This window comes from Lygodium microphyllum, chromosome 23 (assembly GCF_053477565.2).
Source record: "Lygodium microphyllum isolate KBCC chromosome 23, Lygodium_microphyllum_v1.1.10, whole genome shotgun sequence".
NCBI lineage: Eukaryota > Viridiplantae > Streptophyta > Polypodiopsida > Schizaeales > Lygodiaceae > Lygodium > Lygodium microphyllum.
Window position 1 is genome coordinate 136,342,153 of NC_141157.1, and position 19,097 is coordinate 136,361,249.

The window sequence follows — 19,097 nt, forward strand, 5'->3', positions numbered from 1 at the left end:
AAAAATTTATTGGGGCCTACAAGTAAAAAAGGTTGCCAAGGATGATCCAAACAATAGGACAAGTTCATTTCTGGGGCCCTCTTGTTCCCTCAAGACTAAAAGGAGAGTTCAAGAAAGGGGGAGAAAGTTTCCTATTCAAAGTGGCCATATGACTAAGGGTGGTAGTCCACATTGACGAGATCAACATCATCTACTAGCAATGTTGTTGGATGAATTCTCCTTGGCTACTACAAGAACATCCATTAAATATTGTGTTAATCTTGGGTAAAAGATTGCACATATTCAAAAAATTTTATGAAGCTCTAACGTCCATTAATACATGCATCCTCTATGCCACACTTCAAAGCTCATGACCACATGTATATGTAAACCATTTCTTATTATCTTGTAAACCAAGATTGCTCAAGGGGTCTTAGATGTCAAAATTTACCTCAAATGAGAGCTTTAATACAAAGTCACATACCCTTAAAACCACACATTGCTCTCTTTTTGTCAAGTTTTATGTTGGATTTTCCCTTCCACCACTCGCACAACATCAATTTTGGTGCCCTTAGAAAGAAGTGCTGCATGCGGCTTTGGTATTGAAGTTTGCCAATTTGTAGATTGTAAAAATAGCTCGTTCTCATGGAGAGTTGTATGAGCATATACATGCATGGATTTGTTATGATGAACGATGCATGCAAGCATTCAATCTATTGGGTGATGAGAGATAGGTGGATTGTGCTATACATGGATTTGATGACTATGCCTAAGAAGTAAAGAGTTGTGTTTTGAATGATAAGAGCAAGTGTAAAAGCTATAATGCAACTTTGCAAAATCCATAGGGATATTAAAGATATGATGGGTGGAAAGTCACATTGCATGTTTAACAACTTAGAGATACTGCTCTCAAGTCCTCAAGATTCTTATCTTCCTTTGCAGGATTATATTAAGAATCAACAAAGTGATAAATTTCAACTACGGAGATATAATTGAAGGCTCATGAGATGATGGCAGGAACATGCATGCACCAATCCATCGCAAAAATGAAGAAGACATTTCAAGAAGATTTCTTCATCACCTATCCTCAATTACTAAAATATAGCTTGAATAAGTGGAGGGTTATGAAGCCACACTCATCACCTTTTTGGGCCTAAAAGTAATGGTAAAGAGTGATATGTCTCTCTATATTGAAAGAACTTTGGGTGTGGAAGAGATACATTTTATCTTAAGAAGGATGAAATTTCGGGAGGGGGAAATTTAGTGGTGTATATTTCTTGGTTAGTAGGTGGGTGTAGTAGCTAGGGTTATGTAATATTTCCAATACCTAACCCGTGTTCTTCATAAGAACCTCCTCTTGGTAGGAGGCCAAAAGGATAATTGTTGGAATTATGGTAATTTTTTTCAAAATTATTCCCTCTCCCCAACCGACGGTCATGCTGGAGGAGAGGGAGAGTGGCGTGGAACTCGTACAAGGGGTGAATGCCATGCAGCCAGGCCGCGTGGAGGGAGGGAGGTACCTCTCCCTCTACCTATAAAAACCATGGCTATGTGAGGAAGAAAGGAGGGACTGGACGAGAGGGCGGGACGCTGCCAGGCCTGGGAGGAGAGAGATCAGAGGACAACGCCGTGCTAAGGGCATGGAGAGAGAGAGAGGGAAGCTGTTATTGATGCCATGTTGCACAAGGGGAGGAAGCAGCTGCTGTGTCACGAATAGGGAGAGAAGGGGAGGACGGTCCAACCGTGGAGGTTTCCGTCCAGTCCAGTCTGCCAGCATCACCACCTTGCACCGCCATAGGCTCTCAGGCCGCCGCCATCTCCCTGACAGAGTCAGCTTCCCCCCAATCGACGTGATCTTCAACCTCATTATTACCCCCTCCCTCTTCCACGTGGGTTCTGATCATAGCCAAAAGCTTCTTAGAAGCTTCTTTTAGGAAGCTTCTTTTAGGAAGCTTCTAAGGGGGCTTTCTTAAACCCCAGTCCCACAAGGCCTCCATAAGTCCATTCCTAGCTATCCCGCATTTTAAAAGAAGAAGAAGAAGCTCATAAAGCCTCCATTTTCACAGCTCTCTCAAAAAAAAGGCCCATCTCCACAATCCAAGCTCTAACCCCACAAGGCCTCCCATAAGCCCAAATCCCGCAAGACCGGTATTCTCAAGGATCCGCACTTCGGAAGGGATCCCCCGCGTACGAGGGAGAAGGGCAAGATCTTGAGGCTGTTTACGAAGGCTGAGGAGTTTCACCGATCAGGAGGATCTTCTCCTAACATTCACGTGGACATTTCCTCAAGCCCACGAGTCCAGGTTTTTAGTATTTTGATTTCACGCAAAAAGTAATGCATTAAGCATGAGAACTTCATGGACTAGGAAACACCTAGGCATGTCAAATGCAATTGGAAATAAATTGACTATTTGAACAATTACTAGAATTAATTCATGACATGAAATTGGGAAAATTGGTATTTCCAATGCAATAAACGCAAATTGTCTATCCATCTTACGACCTTAATAGTATGTTGCCTTGTCGTGCTTTTCAAAGTGACGAGCCTAGAACACCTGTTGCCTATCATTATAAGGTTGGAATTGTTAAAGTGCACCGTTGACTAGACATGGAAAGATTTAGCGTATGTTGCATTTTTAGGCAACATCTTCCTTGTAATGATTCATGAGGAAAAGTTAACACCCATAAGATGTTATCCGAAAAGAAATAGAAGAGCACAAAATTGATCTTATGGACTTGCAAGTGGCATGTAAAATGGAATAAGTTAACACTAACTTTAGTTTTGTATGAACTTCATTAACTTCATTGTAGCTAGGAGAAAGTTGCGTGTTGCATAGTCGTCATGCAAAAATATCATTCATCAGGAGCCGTATTTAGGAAAGGTTGCATGGTTTATCAAAGCATGAGCTTCTAAAGTGTAGATAACAAGGTTGTAGGCATGATTATTTGATGTAAGTCCTAGTAGGTCCTAGGAAAGTTAAGTATCCAAATTATCATGTATTTTTACTTTACCAAGGAAAGATAGAGTTATTGTGAACTATGTGATGCGTTGTCGTGATGCTGCGCATCTGAGCCGTGAACACCTCTATTTTTGTTGTGCATTTGTGTTAATTTCAGCGTGTGATTTATTGTTTGTGTGATGCATTTTAATAATCCGCATCCAATGTATATATTCCCTTAGTGCATGCGCATGATTTTGTTTGGATGCATGATGTGTCACCATTGCTCCTTTCTTACTGAAATCCTCATGAGAGATTGATAATATCTAAACTGTTAGAGGCTGTCATAGAGGTTGATCAGGTTGCGAGGAGGATGAATTCCGTCAATAGGACTGAAATGCTGATTGCAAAGAGATGTCAGACGTCAGATGTTGTGGAAAATCACTACGTCAGAAGCAAGGAGATGAACAGAGGATATTGCAAGAGCCGCAACTGCAACGCGACGAGTGGATCATGCTTCTGCATACAGTGGTGCTGTACGAGCATTTCTGTCCACTTCTGGATCAACCGCCCATGGATGGGGTTCTGCTGAAACTGAGGTAACCATAAAAGGCTCAGCACGTAGGAGACTTAAGTCGAGCTGGTGTGAAGATGCTAATTGGGGGAGTTCTAAGGAAAGAGAAAGCTAAGAAAAGAGGAAGTCAAAAACGGGAAGATTGGAAACTAAAGATAGAGGGAAGATTTTCGAAAAGCAGGGATCAGAGGGAAAAAAGGAAGGGAAAAAGGAGACTAATTGGGGGGAAAAGAGGATTCGAATGGTGAAAGGGAGGAAAAAAAGACGGGCTCTGCACGCCCTGCTTCGAAGGAACAGAGGCTGGAGTATTATGGGAAAAACAAAGGGAAGACAGAGCATCTTGGCAGGAGGTCCATGACCGTCCTTTCGTCTTACGAAGTGGCTGAGCATTCAGAGAAGAAATCTGGCTTCGGTGTTTTCTACTTAAGAAGCCATGTTGTCTCAACAATTGGCATGGAACTTTTCTGGAGCATCAAACAACTCCATAGCAGAATCGTGAGGAGGAGCAACCATGGTGAACTGAGTTCCGATGCAATGCGTTTTGGGACATTGATTGTTGTCAGACAATTACAAATCAATATGTGTGCGCAGACCTCTGCATTTTTCCTTTTCAACATTGGTTTTTGTCGAGACTGCTGTAGGGCTTCTATGCACAGGAGGGATCAGCAACAGGAAAATAACTTCAGAATATTCAGAAGATGAAATCTGACTGGCTGTTCATGCTCTTAACATCGTGATTGAATCCATCTGTTCATGGAAGCTTTTGAGGACATCAAAGGTGGAGAAGAAGCACATGACTGTTAACGATTTACTGCCAGAGTGCGATTGCCTTAGCCTCTTCACCGACACCCTCACTCTCTCTCTCTCGCTGAGTCTGAGTCGCTCTCTCTGAGTGTGTCTGTCTTCAAATTCGGCCTATTCCTTTTACTGTTACAAGGCAGAGAGCCATAATCAATGGCTTGCTTCAGCCTTGCATTCGTCGTAAATGCTGCGGCCGCGTTGTTCAAGGGAGAGCTTCTGGGGTTGCTGTGTGGCATCATCATCTCGCCTGATGAAGAACGGGCCTTCGCTCGTCATCACTTCAAGTTCGTGCAGCTTTTCAGCCTCACTTGCATGAGAGATCCATCCACTCGCTCGGTGGCTACTAATCTGATGCGATACACTTAATCAGGCCCAGCAGATCTAAGACAGTCGTGGAAACCCCACTCTTGAGGCGGATGTCCATCTCTCAGACGGATCGTATCATCGAGCTGCCGTTCCAAGTGCCAACGGCATTCTGAATGTCTCCGCTGAGGATAAGACGACGGGGCAGATCTATGAAGATCATGATCACCAATGATAAGGGACCTCTGGGCGCATCGTTTCCTTGATCTATCAGAAGGAAGAGAACAAGGGCAACGAAGAGCATGTCGCTCTCATCAAGGAGTTCAGGGCCAAGCTGAAAGCCGAACGTGAGCATGGAATTACCATCGATATTGCTCTCTGGAAGTTCGAAACTACCAAGTACTATTGTACTATTATCAATGCCCTGGTCACCGTGACTTCATCAATAACATGATTACTGGGACTTCTCAGCCATGGGAAAGGAGAAGACACACATCAACATTGTCGTTATAGGGCATGTCGATTCTGGGAAGTCCACGACTAGAGCTCGGGTGCTGAGCGTAAGGGCTTTGATGAGATCGAGAAGCTTTTTGAATTTCTATGGATGAAGCGTGTTTTGTATTACTGTGGAAGAAGCGTGTTTTGTGGAGGCTGATCATCTGCGGCAACTGACCACTTGTTCAAGCTCATGAAATCTATGGAAACAAATGGGCGGATGATCTTTTCCTAACGAAGGTTGCAATCGAATGTGGTGATGGCATATTCACTAAGACAGCAGTAGCAGCTGAACTGGAGAGACCCTACACATATTACAACACAGCAGTACTGTCTATCTCTCTTTCGACAAACAGCACATCCACCATGTCCACCCTTGGCTACTTTGCAGGACTAACTTTAGGAGCTCTCGGTGTCCTCTCGAGCTCCGAGCTTCATCTGCTCTGTCTCTGCGACTACTCAGTGCTATCTGAGCAGGCCACCTTGTGATCTGAAAATTTCAAAACCTTCTTTTAATCTACCAAAGTTAGCACCAGAGTTTGATGGTATTGATTGCTTTGGTACTCTGATTGGATGGTGAAGAAATTTAGCCTCTTCAATTTTGTTCCCTCCTTTACTACTTGGTCCAGGCTGTTGGAGCTTTACTGGACTGCCAGAGAGGCCATGAACATCTACTCTAAAATATCTATGTGGATACTTGTGAAGTCTGTCTAGGGCAAATCTGAAGCCAGGACCATTTAGTATAAGCCAGGGTTCAAAACTTGAAAACAAGTTCATACACTTATTGAAAAACAGAGGACAGATTGACATGCTTTGTCATTTATTTTTTTGACTCTTCTTTTGTAAAATATTTGACAAACAATATAATGAACTTGGCATCAAATATTGTGTTATCGAGATCTTCTTGATAGTCTTTATTTCTTGCTGTACCTTGAACCCCGTGTTTTGCAGCTCTCGCACGAATTCTTTGACAGCGTAGAAGCAATGAATCGCATGTTTACATGTATTGTGGTAGTTGCAACTATTTTTCTCCTTTAGATCTAGTTTATTATCTCTAGGAAAGGTTCATCCTTGTCGCAGGACAAGTATATTGAATTGTCTAAATCACCTAACCCACAAGGGATTCATATAGGCATGATTCAGTCGATATGATAAATATCCCAAGTGCTAACTAGGGTTTAGCGCGTTAAGGATTCGACCTAGTTTTGCACTTGTTGCCAAGTCAAAACCCTCAAACCCAAAGATCATACCCACATTCACGAAATGTTGAGTCAATTGGACGGGCTTGCAAGAAACGATCTAGGGTTTCTACCCTAAGGATCACTCGTTCAAATGATGAAACTCGAATTGAGTTGGAACCCCTAGGACCAAACGTTGTCGGCCTAGTGTAATTAGGAATAGGTTGGGTAAGAAGACACCATAAACCCTGCTTCTCGTCTGGAGATAATTCCATGACCAGAAAATGCCATTCAATGGGTGAAACGATCCCATGGAATAGATGCGACACTTGTGCAAAAAGTTGCAACGTTGCATAGACTTGTGATTTGTTCACAAGAGAGTTTTGCCATTTCTTGAAATGGGGTTGGCAAGTTCTTGTGCAAGTTTAACTTGCAAGAGAATGAGTAATCATCCTATTACATCACCTTTCTTGGGGAAAAATTGCCAAGTAAAGGAAAGTTAGGTATTTGCTTGGAAGCAAATGATCAATCAATAAATTGGAGCGACATGGTCGCCAGGATTTACTATTAATAAAACCTAAGGTATTGGTTAAGTTGGGTTAACAGGGTATGTCCCTAACCCAAGGACAAAAGGGTGAATAAACAAACCCTTGGGGATCTTGTCAAGTCAAATTGATCCCGAATCGAATGCTGGATGCATTCGGAGAGAAGGATTCACTCCTTAACACTGGGCAAATTAAACGACCACTGGAATTGATTGTGCTTGTAACAGTTTAGGAAGCACTGTTTGCATTGTTTGCTCAAGGAAATAAAGGATGAAAAGATATCTAAAGCTTCAGGTTGAAGGCCTGAAGGGAGAGGCAGCTTCAGTTACCCCCGACTGCCTGCCTGACCCTAACCAAGGGGGTTGTTGACCGCGCCGGGAACGTGGACCGAACCCGCCGCGAGAGGTCTTTCCGTTGAGCTCTACTTGGAGCAGGAGGACGCTTGGGTGCCAGGGGGGGCTCTGGCTATAAATCCCTCGCCTTCCGGGTCCTGCACAAGAGGCTAACGTGACTCGGGATTGGATCTCGAGGCCTGCATACTAGTCTACGGGCAGAAGCTTGGAATAGTGATCCCTAGCGGATTACTGGATAGCCTTCGGGCGGATTATGGACAAGCCTACGGGCGGAACTCCTTGTATTTCAAAGATAAAATGATGAAATGATAATAAAGAAGTTGTTTGATATTGTTTTTCTATGTCACGTGATAAGATTACGTAAAGGAACCAGTGCTTAACAGGGTTAATTAAAGAAGCTGATTGTTATATGTCAAATTAATGTGTTAGATAATTACATAACTAAAACAAACCGAGGAAAGTGCGGAGGATGGACCATGGGTTCGTCCTACGGATGGGTGCTCCCGGTTAGCCGGGAACTTTTCTCAAAAATCTCGAAGAACAGCGGGATGATCATCATCATCAAAACGAATAACGAGAACGATGACCTAGAGTTACGTCTTACCCGATTTACGTTGTTTTAGGGGAACGGAATGGGACTATGCCTTATGGCTGAGAGGTTGAGTTTTGCATCCCTCTCGTTTCCCAGTCTCCTTGAACCAAGTGCAGCGTGAATCCGCTTCGGACCTGGCGTTTCTGCGTAAAGTAGTTCGCTCGGGTCTGACGCTAGTTGCTGCTAGCTAATGACCAAACAGGAAAACCCAAATTCAGGTCGATCCTAAGTGGGAACGGCCATGATACTTCCGCTACGAGGCAGACGCGGGAAGACCTAGATCGCAAGTCCCGTAACATTCCATGGGAATGTCGGGCGGAGCTTTCTAGACATCCTTTCCGATGGACTGCTAAGACGTGTCCTGGATGATTCTAGTGGACACGTTACAGTTGGTATCAGAGCCGACTAACAATGGAATTGTTTTTATGAGATCTCAATAAAATGAAGTAAAGAAATAGTTGCTGTCCAAACATTTCCTCATCTTCAATACTGTCTTGCAGAACTATGAAGCGTGGAACAAGTTTTTGGTGTTCTGGGCCATGTTTATGACTACAATGCATTCTCCACATTATAGACAAAGAGTTGGAATGATGAACATCCTGGAGCAAATTTATAATCCATCACCTTTATATATAGAACGAAGATGGACTGGGTCTTCAGGAATCTACTACATAGCTGCCCACCGGTTCGCTTATCTACAGACCAACCTGAAGAGGATCAAGTGGTTGGAAGACTTGAAAGTCGTGAAGCTGTTCATTTTTGTGGAAGCTCACGTAAATTCGACTTTGCATATTCAAGGTCGGAGGGTTGAATTGAACTCATATGTATATGAGGAAGTAACCCGTGTAATCCCAGCCGACCGAATCAAGGTTTTGGGACGTCATGAGAAGAATGGATATCAAAGGAAAAGATATCCTAATCTTCCAATGAACTATCGATTCCTGAAAATCGATGACCCCAATCTGTACTACTACTCAGTTCCTGTAGCTGAATGCAACAATATCTTATTCTCTTCGAATTAATGTATCAACTTGTTCCATCGCCCCAAGAAATAATTGTACCCCGAAAGTTCTATGCTGATATGAATGGAATAAAACTTTTTTTTCTAAAAAAATCAACGATTGTCTTGATTGTGAATATTGATAGAGTAGTAAAGTGATTTGGTCACTTGGCTAAAGGAATACGCGGATGTAGTTCCTGAAGAGTTAACAGAACTCCCGCTTCAAAGGGAAGTAGATCATGAGATCAAGCTAGTAATAGGAGCTGCGCCAATTGCGAAGAGACCCTATAGAATGTCTATACCGGAAGCAATTGAGCTGTAAGAAACAACTCAAGCAAGTGCTAGATCAGAGGGCTACATCCGTCCTAGCAGTTCACCTTGGGAAGCACCAGTACTGTTCCAGAAAAGAAAAGATGGAACACTTCAACTATGTATTGATTATAGTGGGTTGAATCAATCAACAGTCAAGAACAAATATCATATTCCTAGAATAGATGAGCTTCTTGATAGTCTTCAAGGTGCCAAGAACTTCTCCAAGATTATCTTAGGTCTGGTTACTATCAGATAAGAATCAAGGAAGAAGATACCCCAAAGACGACCTTCAACACTAGATATGGACACTTTGAGTTCTAGTTATGTCATTAGGGATTACAAATGTGCCTACCACCCTCAATAGGTTAATGCAGGATATTTTTAGACCATAACTTGATAACTTCGTGCTCGTCTTCTTTGACGACACTCTATTCCAAACAGGAAGGAGATCATGAACCCCAACTTCGCATTATCCTTGAGACAATGAGGGCACACAAGCTCTATGAAGAAGTGTCCGTTCTTCAAGCGTCAGATTGAATATCTGGGATTCATCGTATCAGCGGAAGGAATCTCAGTGGATACAACCAACGTCAGAAATGTTATAGAATGGCCAATACCAACAACTGTCAAAGAAATACACAGTTTTCTTGGATTGATAGGATGGTATAGGGTCTTCATAAAAAACTATGCTTTGATTGCAGCACCTCTGACAGACTTACTGAAGAAGCAAACATCCATTGCATGGTCAGCTGCCGAACAATCTAGCTTTTATAGATTAAAGCAAAGTTTGGTATCAGCACCTATTCTAAAAGTTCCAGACCTTAGTAAGAAGTTCGAGGTAGTAACTGATGCCAGCACGCTTGCCTTAGGATATGTGCTCATGCAAGAAGGTCATCCAGTAGCATACTCTTCAAGGAAATTGAAAAGCCATGAGAAGAATTATGCTACCCATGATCTTAACTTTTAGTTGTCAAGCTTTGGAGACACTACCTGCTGGGTAACAAGTCTACACTAGTGACTGATCATAAAAAGTCTCAAGTGGAACTTTACCTAGAACAAGCTCAACATGAGGCAATGTTAGTGGATTGAAGTGCTGGAGGAGTGTGACCTTAAGATCAAGTATCGTCCAGGGAAAGAGAATGTAGTTGCCGATGCACTCAGTCGCAAGGCATTCCTAAATTCCCTAATCTTGCAGAATCCATCAACGGCCAGATCTCTGGCTACAAAGGTATCTATGCCAAGCAACCCTATTCTCGAACTAGCTAGAGAGGAAGCATGCCATGATCTAGCCTATCAAAAGATGCTAAGGGAAATCTCTATCAAGGACCAAGAACAAAAGCTATAGGCTAAGTATCATGAATTCTCTATCAATAGTGGACTTGTCTACTATAGAACGAGATTATGTATACCGGCAAGCTAGTCACTTAAGCAGAAGATCCTATGGGAAGCTCATGATTCCCCTTTCTCAGGACATCCTGGCTATGCCAAGACTCTCATTGCAGTTAGGAAAAGCTACCAATGGGAGAGGCTTAATGGTGACATTCTCAAATAATTTACTGAGTGTTTGTCTTGTCAACGTATCAAAGACAAACATGTCAAAATGCCAGGGAAGTTGCAATCACTTGACGTTCCCCAAATGAAATGGGAATTCATCAGTGTGGACTTGGTTGATTGGCCTACCCCAAGTTTAGGGAGGATACCACTCCATCATGGTTGTGGTTGACATGTTGACTAAGGTTGCATACCTTATTCTGGTAAAGACAAACTATAAAGCCTCAGACATTGCAAGGTTGTTTATCAAGGAGATATTCAAGCTACATGGGTTACCCAGAAGAATCATTAGTGATCATGATTCTCTCTTCACATCACACTTCTGGAGAGCCATCTTTGAAGCTATTGGGACTCAACTCTGTTTTAATACAGCTTACCATCCCCAAACTGATGACCAAATGGAGCAAATAAATCAAGTCATCAAGGACATGCTTAGGGCACACTACTGTCGTGAGCCAAAAAGGTGGATTCAATACTTGCTTTCAGTTGAAATTGCCTACAATACTTCTTACCAACAAGGTATTCAGATGACCCCTTTCCAAGCATTGTATGGTCATGATTGTCGAAGTCCCCTAAACTTTTCTGATCCAAACCTAAGAGTTGAAGCATCAAGACAAATGTTGAAAGACATGAACGATCAAATAAAGTCAATAAGACAAGACGTACAAGCGGCCAAGGATAGACAAAAGGCATACGCAGATTTGAAACATCAAGTAAGAGTCTTCGAAGAAGGAGACATGGTCTTCATTCGTGTGCACCCTAAAAAGAGTTCCCTATCCTTAGGAGATTGCAAGAAGCTAAGTCCAACGTATTCTTGATCATACAAGATCCTCAAGTGCCTAGAACCTAATGCTTATAGACTGCAACTTCCTAAGAACCTAAAGGTTCATAATGTATTCCATATCAGCCTCTTGAAGAAATATGTACCTAATCCTAGCCATGTACTCAATGACCAACAAGTTCTAATGCCTAGTCGAGGAATCCTTGGACTACGGCATGACAGGATCTTAGATGTTAGGGAGAGACAACTGAGATCCAAAGCCTTGAGAGAATGCCTCGTCCAGTGAAGAGATTATCTCAAAGAGGATGCCACTTGGGTAGATGAAAGCACTCTCAAACATCAATATCCCCAGTTTATCTCGAGATGAGGACATCTCGATTCCTCCAGGAGAGAATGTAATATTTCCAATACCTAACCCGTGTTCTTCATAAGAACCTCCTCTTGGTAGGAGGCCAAAAGGATAATTGTTGGAATTATGGTAATTTTTTTCAAAATTATTCCCTCTCCCCAACCGACGATCATGCTGGAGGAGAGGGAGAGTGGCGTGGAACTCGTACAAGGGGTGAATGCCATGCAGCCAGGCCGCGTGGAGGGAGGGAGGTACCTCTCCCTCTACCTATAAAAACCATGGCTCTGTGAGGAAGAAAGGAGGGACTGGACGAGAGGGCGGGACGCTGCCAGGCCTGGGAGGAGAGAGATCAGAGGACAACGCCGTGCTAAGGGCATGGAGAGAGAGAGAGGGAAGCTACTGTTGATGCCATGCTGCACAAGGGGAGGAAGCAGTTGCTGTGTCACGAATAGGGAGAGAAGGGGAGGACGGTGAACTACCACCCAACCGTGGAGGTTTCCATCCAGTCCAGTCTGCCAGCATCGCCGCCTTGCGCCACCATAGGCTCTCAGGCCGCCGCCATCTTCCTGACAGAGTCAGTTTCCCCCCAATCGACGTGATCTTCAACCTCATTATTACCCCCTCCCTCTTCCACGTGGGTTCTGATCATAGCCAAAAGCTTCTTAGAAGCTTCTTTTAGGAAGCTTCTAAGGGGGCTTTCTTAAACCCGAGTCCCACAAGGCCTCCATAAGTCCATTCCTAGCTATCCCGCATTTTAAAAGAAGAAGAAGAAGCTCATAAAGCCTCCATTTTCACAGCTCTCTCAAAAAAAAGGCCCATCTCCACAATCCAAGCTCTAACCCCACAAGGCCTCCCATAAGCCCAAATCCCGCAAGACCGGTATTCTCAAGGATCCGCACTTCGGAAGGGATCCCCCGCGTACGAGGGAGAAGGGCAAGATCTTGAGGCTGTTTACGAAGGCTGAGGAGTTTCACCGATCAGGAGGATCTTCTCCTAACATTCACGTGGACATTTCCTCGAGCCCACGAGTCCAGGTTTTTAGTATTTTGATTTCACGCAAAAAGTAATGCATTAAGCATGAGAACTTCATGGACTAGGAAACACCTAGGCATGTCAAATGCAATTGGAAATAAATTGACTATTTGAACAATTACTAGAATTAATTCATGACATGAAATTGGGAAAATTGGTATTTCCAATGCAATCAACGCAAATTGTTTATCCATCTTACGACCTTAATAGTATGTTGCCTTGTCGTGCTTTTCAAAGTGACGAGCCTAGAACACCTATTGCCTATCATTATAAGGTTGGAATTGTTAAAGTGCACCGTTGACTAGACATGGAAAGATTTAGCGTATGTTGCATTTTTAGGCAACATCTTCCTTGTAATGATTCATGAGGAAAAGTTAACACCCATAAGATGTTATCCGAAAAGAAATAGAAGAGCACAAAATTGATCTTATGGACTTGCAAGTGGCATGTAAAATGGAATAAGTTAACACTAACTTTAGTTTTGTATGAACTTCATTAACTTCATTGTAGCTAGGAGAAAGTTGTGTGTTGCATAGTCGTCATGCAAAAATATCATTCATCAGGAGCCGTATTTAGGGAAGGTTGCATGGTTTATCAAAGCATGAGCTTCTAAAGTGTAGATAACAAGGTTGTAGGCATGATTATTTGATGTAAGTCCTAGTAGGTCCTAGGAAAGTTAAGTATCCAAATTATCATGTATTTTTACTTTACCAAGGAAAGATAGAGTTATTGTGAACTATGTGATGCGTAGAAGCAATGAATCGCATGTTTACATGTATTGTGGTAGTTGCAACTATTTTTCTCCTTTAGATCTAGTTTATTATCTCTAGGAAAGGTTCATCCTTGTCGCAGGACAAGTATATTGAATTGTCTACATCACCTAACCCACAAGGGATTCATATAGGCATGATTCAGTCGATATGATAAATATCCCAAGTGCTAACTAGGGTTTAGCGCGTTAAGGATTCGACCTAGTTTTGCACTTGTTGCCAAGTCAAAACCCTCAAACCCAAAGATCATACCCACATTCACCAAAATGTTGAGTCAATTGGATGGGCTTGCAAGAAACGATCTAGGGTTTCTACCCTAAGGATCACTCGTTCAAATGATGAAACTCGAATTGAGTTGGAACCCCTAGGACCAAACGTTGTCGGCCTAGTGTAATTAGGAATAGGTTGGGTAAGAAGACACCATAAACCCTGCTTCTCGTCTGGAGATAATTCCGTGACCAGAAAATGCCATTCAATGGGTGAAACGATCCCATGGAATAGATGCGATACTTGTGCAAAAAGTTGCAACGTCGCATAGACTTGTGATTTGTTCACAAGAGAGTTTTGCCATTTCTTGAAATGGGGTTGGCAAGTTCTTGTGCAAGTTTAACTTGCAAGAGAATGAGTAATCATCCTATTACATCACCTTTCTTGGGGAAAAATTGCCAAGTAAAGAAAAGTTAGGTATTTGCTTGGAAGCAAATGATCAATCAATAAATTGGAGCGACATGGTCGCCAGGATTTACTATTAATAAAACCTAAGGTATTGGTTAAGTTGGGTTAACAGGGTATGTCCCTAACCCAAGGACAAAAGGGTGAATAAACAAACCCTTGGGGATCTTGTCAAGTCAAATTGATCCCGAATCGAATTCTGGATGCATTCGGAAAGAAGGATTCACTCCTTAACAGTTGGCAAATTAAACGACCACTGGAATTGATTGTGCTTGTAACAGTTTAGGAAGCACTGTTTGCATTGTTTGCTCAAGGAACTAAAGGATGAAAAGATATCTAAAGCTTCAGGTTGAAGGCCTGAAGGGAGAGGCAGCTTCAGTTACCCCCGACTGCCTGCCTGACCCTAACCAAGGGGGTTGTTGACCGCGCCGGGAACGTGGACCGAACCCGCCGCGAGAGGCCTTTCCCTTGAGCTCTACTTGGAGCAGGAGGACGCTTGGGTGCCAGGGGGGGCTCTGGCTGTAAATCCCTCGCCTTCCGGGTCCTGCACAAGAGGCTAACGTGACTCGGGATTGGATCTCGAGGCCCGCATACTAGTCTACGGGCAGAAGCTTGGAATAGTGATCCCTGGCGGATTACTGGATAGGCTTCGGGCGGATTATGGACAAGCCTACGGGCGGAACTCCTTGTATTTCAAAGATAAAATGATGAAATGATAATAAAGAAGTTGTTTGATATTGTTTTTCTATGTCATGTGATAAGATTACGTGAAGGAACCAGTGCTTAACAGGGTTAATTAAAGAAGCTGATTGTTATATGTCAAATTAATGTGTTAGATAATTACATAACTAAAACAAACCGAGGAAAGTGCGGAGGATGGACCATGGGTTCGTCCTACGGATGGGTGCTCCCGGTTAGCCGGGAACTTTTCTCAAAAATCTCGAAGAACAGCGGGATGATCATCATCATCAAAACGAATAACGAGAACGATGACCTAGAGTTACGTCTTACCCGATTTACGTTGTTTTAGGGGAACGGAATGGGACTATACCTTATGGCTGAGAGGTTGAGTTTTGCATCCCTCTCGTTTCCCAGTCTCCTTGAACCAAGTGCAGCGTGAATCCGCTTCGGACCTGGCGTTTCTGCGTAAAGTAGTTCGCTCGGGTCTTACGCTAGTTGCTGCTAGCTAATGACCAAATAGGAAAACCCAAATTCAGGTCGATCCTAAGTGGGAACGGCCATGATACTTCCGCTACGAGGCAGACGCGGGAAGACCTAGATCGCAAGTCCCGTAACATTCCATGGGAATGTCGGGCAAAGCTTTCTAGACATCCTTTCCGATGGACTGCTAAGACGTGTCCTGGATGATTCTAGTGGACACGTTACAGTTGGTATCAGAGCCGACCAACAACGGAATTGTTTTTATGAGATCTCAATAAAATGAAGTAAAGAAATAGTTGCTGTCCAAACATTTCCTCATCCTCAATACTGTCTTGCAGAACTATGAAGCGTGGAACAAGTTTTTGGTGTTCCGGGTCATGTTTATGACTACAATGCATTCTCCGCATTATAGACAAAGAGTTGGAATGATGAACATCCTGGAGCAGATTTATAATCCATCACCTTTATATATAGAACGAAGATGGACTGGGTCTTCAGGAATCTACTACATAGCTGCCCACCGGTTCGCTTATCTACAGACCAACCTGAAGAGGATCAAGTGGTTGGAAGACTTGAAAGTCGTGAAGCTATTCATTTTTGTGGAAGCTCACATAAATTCAACTTTGCATATTCAAGGTCGGAGGGTTGAATTGAACTCATATGTATATGAGGAAGTAACCCGTGTAATCCCAGCCGACCGAATCAAGGTTTTGGGACGTCATGAGAAGAATGGATATAAAAGGAAAAGATACCCTAATCTTCCAATGAACTATCGATTCCTGAAAATCGATGACCCCAATCCGTACTACTACTCAGTTCCTGTAGCTAAATGCAACAATATCTTATTCTCTTCGAATTAATGTATGAACTTGTTCCATCGCCCCAAGAAATAATTGTATCAACTTGTTCCATCGCCCCGAAAGTGCTATGCTGATATGAATGGAATAAAACTTTTTTTTCTAAAAAAATCAACGATTGTCTTGATTGTGAATATTGATAGAGTAGTAAAGTGATTTGGTGACTTGGCTAAAGGAATACGCGGATGTAGTTCCTGAAGAGTTAACAGAACTCCCGCTTCAAAGGGAAGTAGATCATGAGATCAAGCTAGTAATAGGAGCTGCGCCAATTGCGAAGAGACCCTATAGAATGTCTATACCGGAAGCAATTGAGCTGTAAGAAACAACTCAAGCAAGTGCTAGATCAGAGGGCTACATCCGTCCTAGCAGTTCACCTTGGGAAGCACCAGTACTGTTCCAGAAAAGAAAAGATGGAACACTTCAACTATGTATTGATTATAGTGGGTTGAATCAATCAACAGTCAAGAACAAATATCATATTCCTAGAATAGATGAGCTTCTTGATAGTCTTCAAGGTGCCAAGAACTTCTCCAAGATTATCTTAGGTCTGGTTACTATCAGATAAGAATCAAGGAAGAGGATACCCCAAAGACGACCTTCAACACTAGATATGGACACTTTGAGTTCTAGTTATGTCATTAGGGATTACAAATGCGCCTGCAACCCTCAATAGGTTAATGCAGGATATTTTTAGACCATATCTTGATAACTTCGTGCTCGTCTTCTTTGACGACACTCTATTCCAAACAGGAAGGAGATCATGAACCCCAACTTCGCATTGTCCTTGAGACAATGAGGGCACACAAGCTCTATGAAGAAGTGTCCGTTCTTCAAGCGTCAGATTGAATATCTGGGATTCATCGTATCAGCAGAAGGAATCTCAGTGGATACAACCAACGTCAGAAATGTTATAGAATGGCCAATACCAACAACTGTCAAAGAAATACACAGTTTTCTTGGATTGATAGGATGGTATAGGGTCTTCATCAAAAACTATGCTTTGATTGCAGCACCTCTGACAGACTTACTGAAGAAGCAAACATCCATTGCATGGTCAGCTGCCGAACAATCTAGCTTTTATAGATTAAAGCAAAGTTTGGTATCAGCACCTATTCTAAAATTTCCAGACCTTAGTAAGAAGTTCGAGGTAGTAACTGATGCCAGCACGCTTGCCTTAGGATATGTGCTCATGCAAGAAGGTCATCCAGTAGCATACTCTTCAAGGAAATTGAAAAGCCATGAGAAGAATTATGCTACCCATGATCTTAACTTTTAGTTGTCAAGCTTTGGAGACACTACCTGCTGGGTAACAAGTCTACACTAGTGACTGATCATAAAAAGTCTCAAGTGGAACTTTACCTAGAACAAGCTCAACATGAGGCAATGTTAGTGGATTGAAGTGCTGGAGGAGTATGACCTTAAGATCAAGTACCGTCCAGGGAAAGAGAATGTAGTTGCCGATGCACTCAGTCGCAAGGCATTCCTAAATTCCCTAATCTTGCAGAATCCATCAACGGCCAGATCTCTGGCTACAAAGGTATCTATGCCAAGCAACCCTATTCTCAAACTAGCTAGAGAGGAAGCATGCCATGATCTAGCCTATCAAAAGATGCTAAGGGAAATCTCTATCAAGGTCCAGGAACAAAAGCTATAGGCTAAGTATCATGAATTCTCTATCAATAGTGGACTTGTCTACTATAGAATGAGATTATGTATACCGGCAAGCTAGTCACTTAAGCAGAAGATCCTATGGAAAGCTCATGATTCCCCTTTCTCAGGACATCCTGGCTATGCCAAGACTCTCATTGCAGTTAGGAAAAGCTACCAATGGGAGAGGCTTAATGGTGACATTCTCAAATAATTTACTGAGTGTTTGTCTTGTCAACGTATCAAAGACAAACATGTCAAAATGCCAGGGAAGTTGCAATCACTTGACGTTCCCCAAATGAAATGGGAATTCATCAGTGTGGACTTGGTTGATTGGCCTACCCCAAGTTTAGGGAGGATACCACTCCATCATGGTTGTGGTTGACATGTTGACTAAGGTTGCATACCTTATTCTGGTAAGACAAACTATAAAGCCTCAGACATTGCAAGGTTGTTTATCAAGGAGATATTCAAGCTACATGGGTTACCCAGAAGAATCATTAGTGATCATGATTCTCTCTTCACATCACACTTCTGGAGAGCCATCTTTGAAGCTATTGGGACTCAACTCTGTTTTAATACAGCTTAGCATCCCCAAACTGATGACCAAATGGAGCAAATAAATCAAGTCATCAAGGACATGCTTAGGGCACACTACTGTCGTGAGCCAAAAAGGTGGATTCAATACTTGCTTTCAGTTGAAATTGCCTACAATACTTCTTACCAACAAGGTATTCAAATGACCCCTTTCCAAGCATTGTATGGTCATGATTGTCGAAGTCCCCTAAACTTTTCTGATCCAAACCTAAGAGTTGAAGCATCAAGACAGATGTTGAAAGACATGAACGATCAAATAAAGTCAATAAGACAAGACATACAAGCGGCCAAGGATAGACAAAAGGCATACGCAGATTTGAAACATCAAGTAAGAGTCTTTGAAGAAGGAGACATGGTCTTCATTCGTGTACACCCTAAAAAGAGTTCCCTATCCTTAGGAGATTGCAAGAAGCTAAGTCCAACGTATTCTTGATCATACAAGATCCTCAAGTGCCTAGAACCTAATGCTTATAGACTGCAACTTCCTAAGAACCTAAAGGTTCATAATGTATTCCATATCAGCCTCTTGAAGAAATATGTACCTAATCCTAGCCATGTACTCAATGACCAACAAGTTCTAATGCCTAGTCGAGGAATCCTTGAACTACG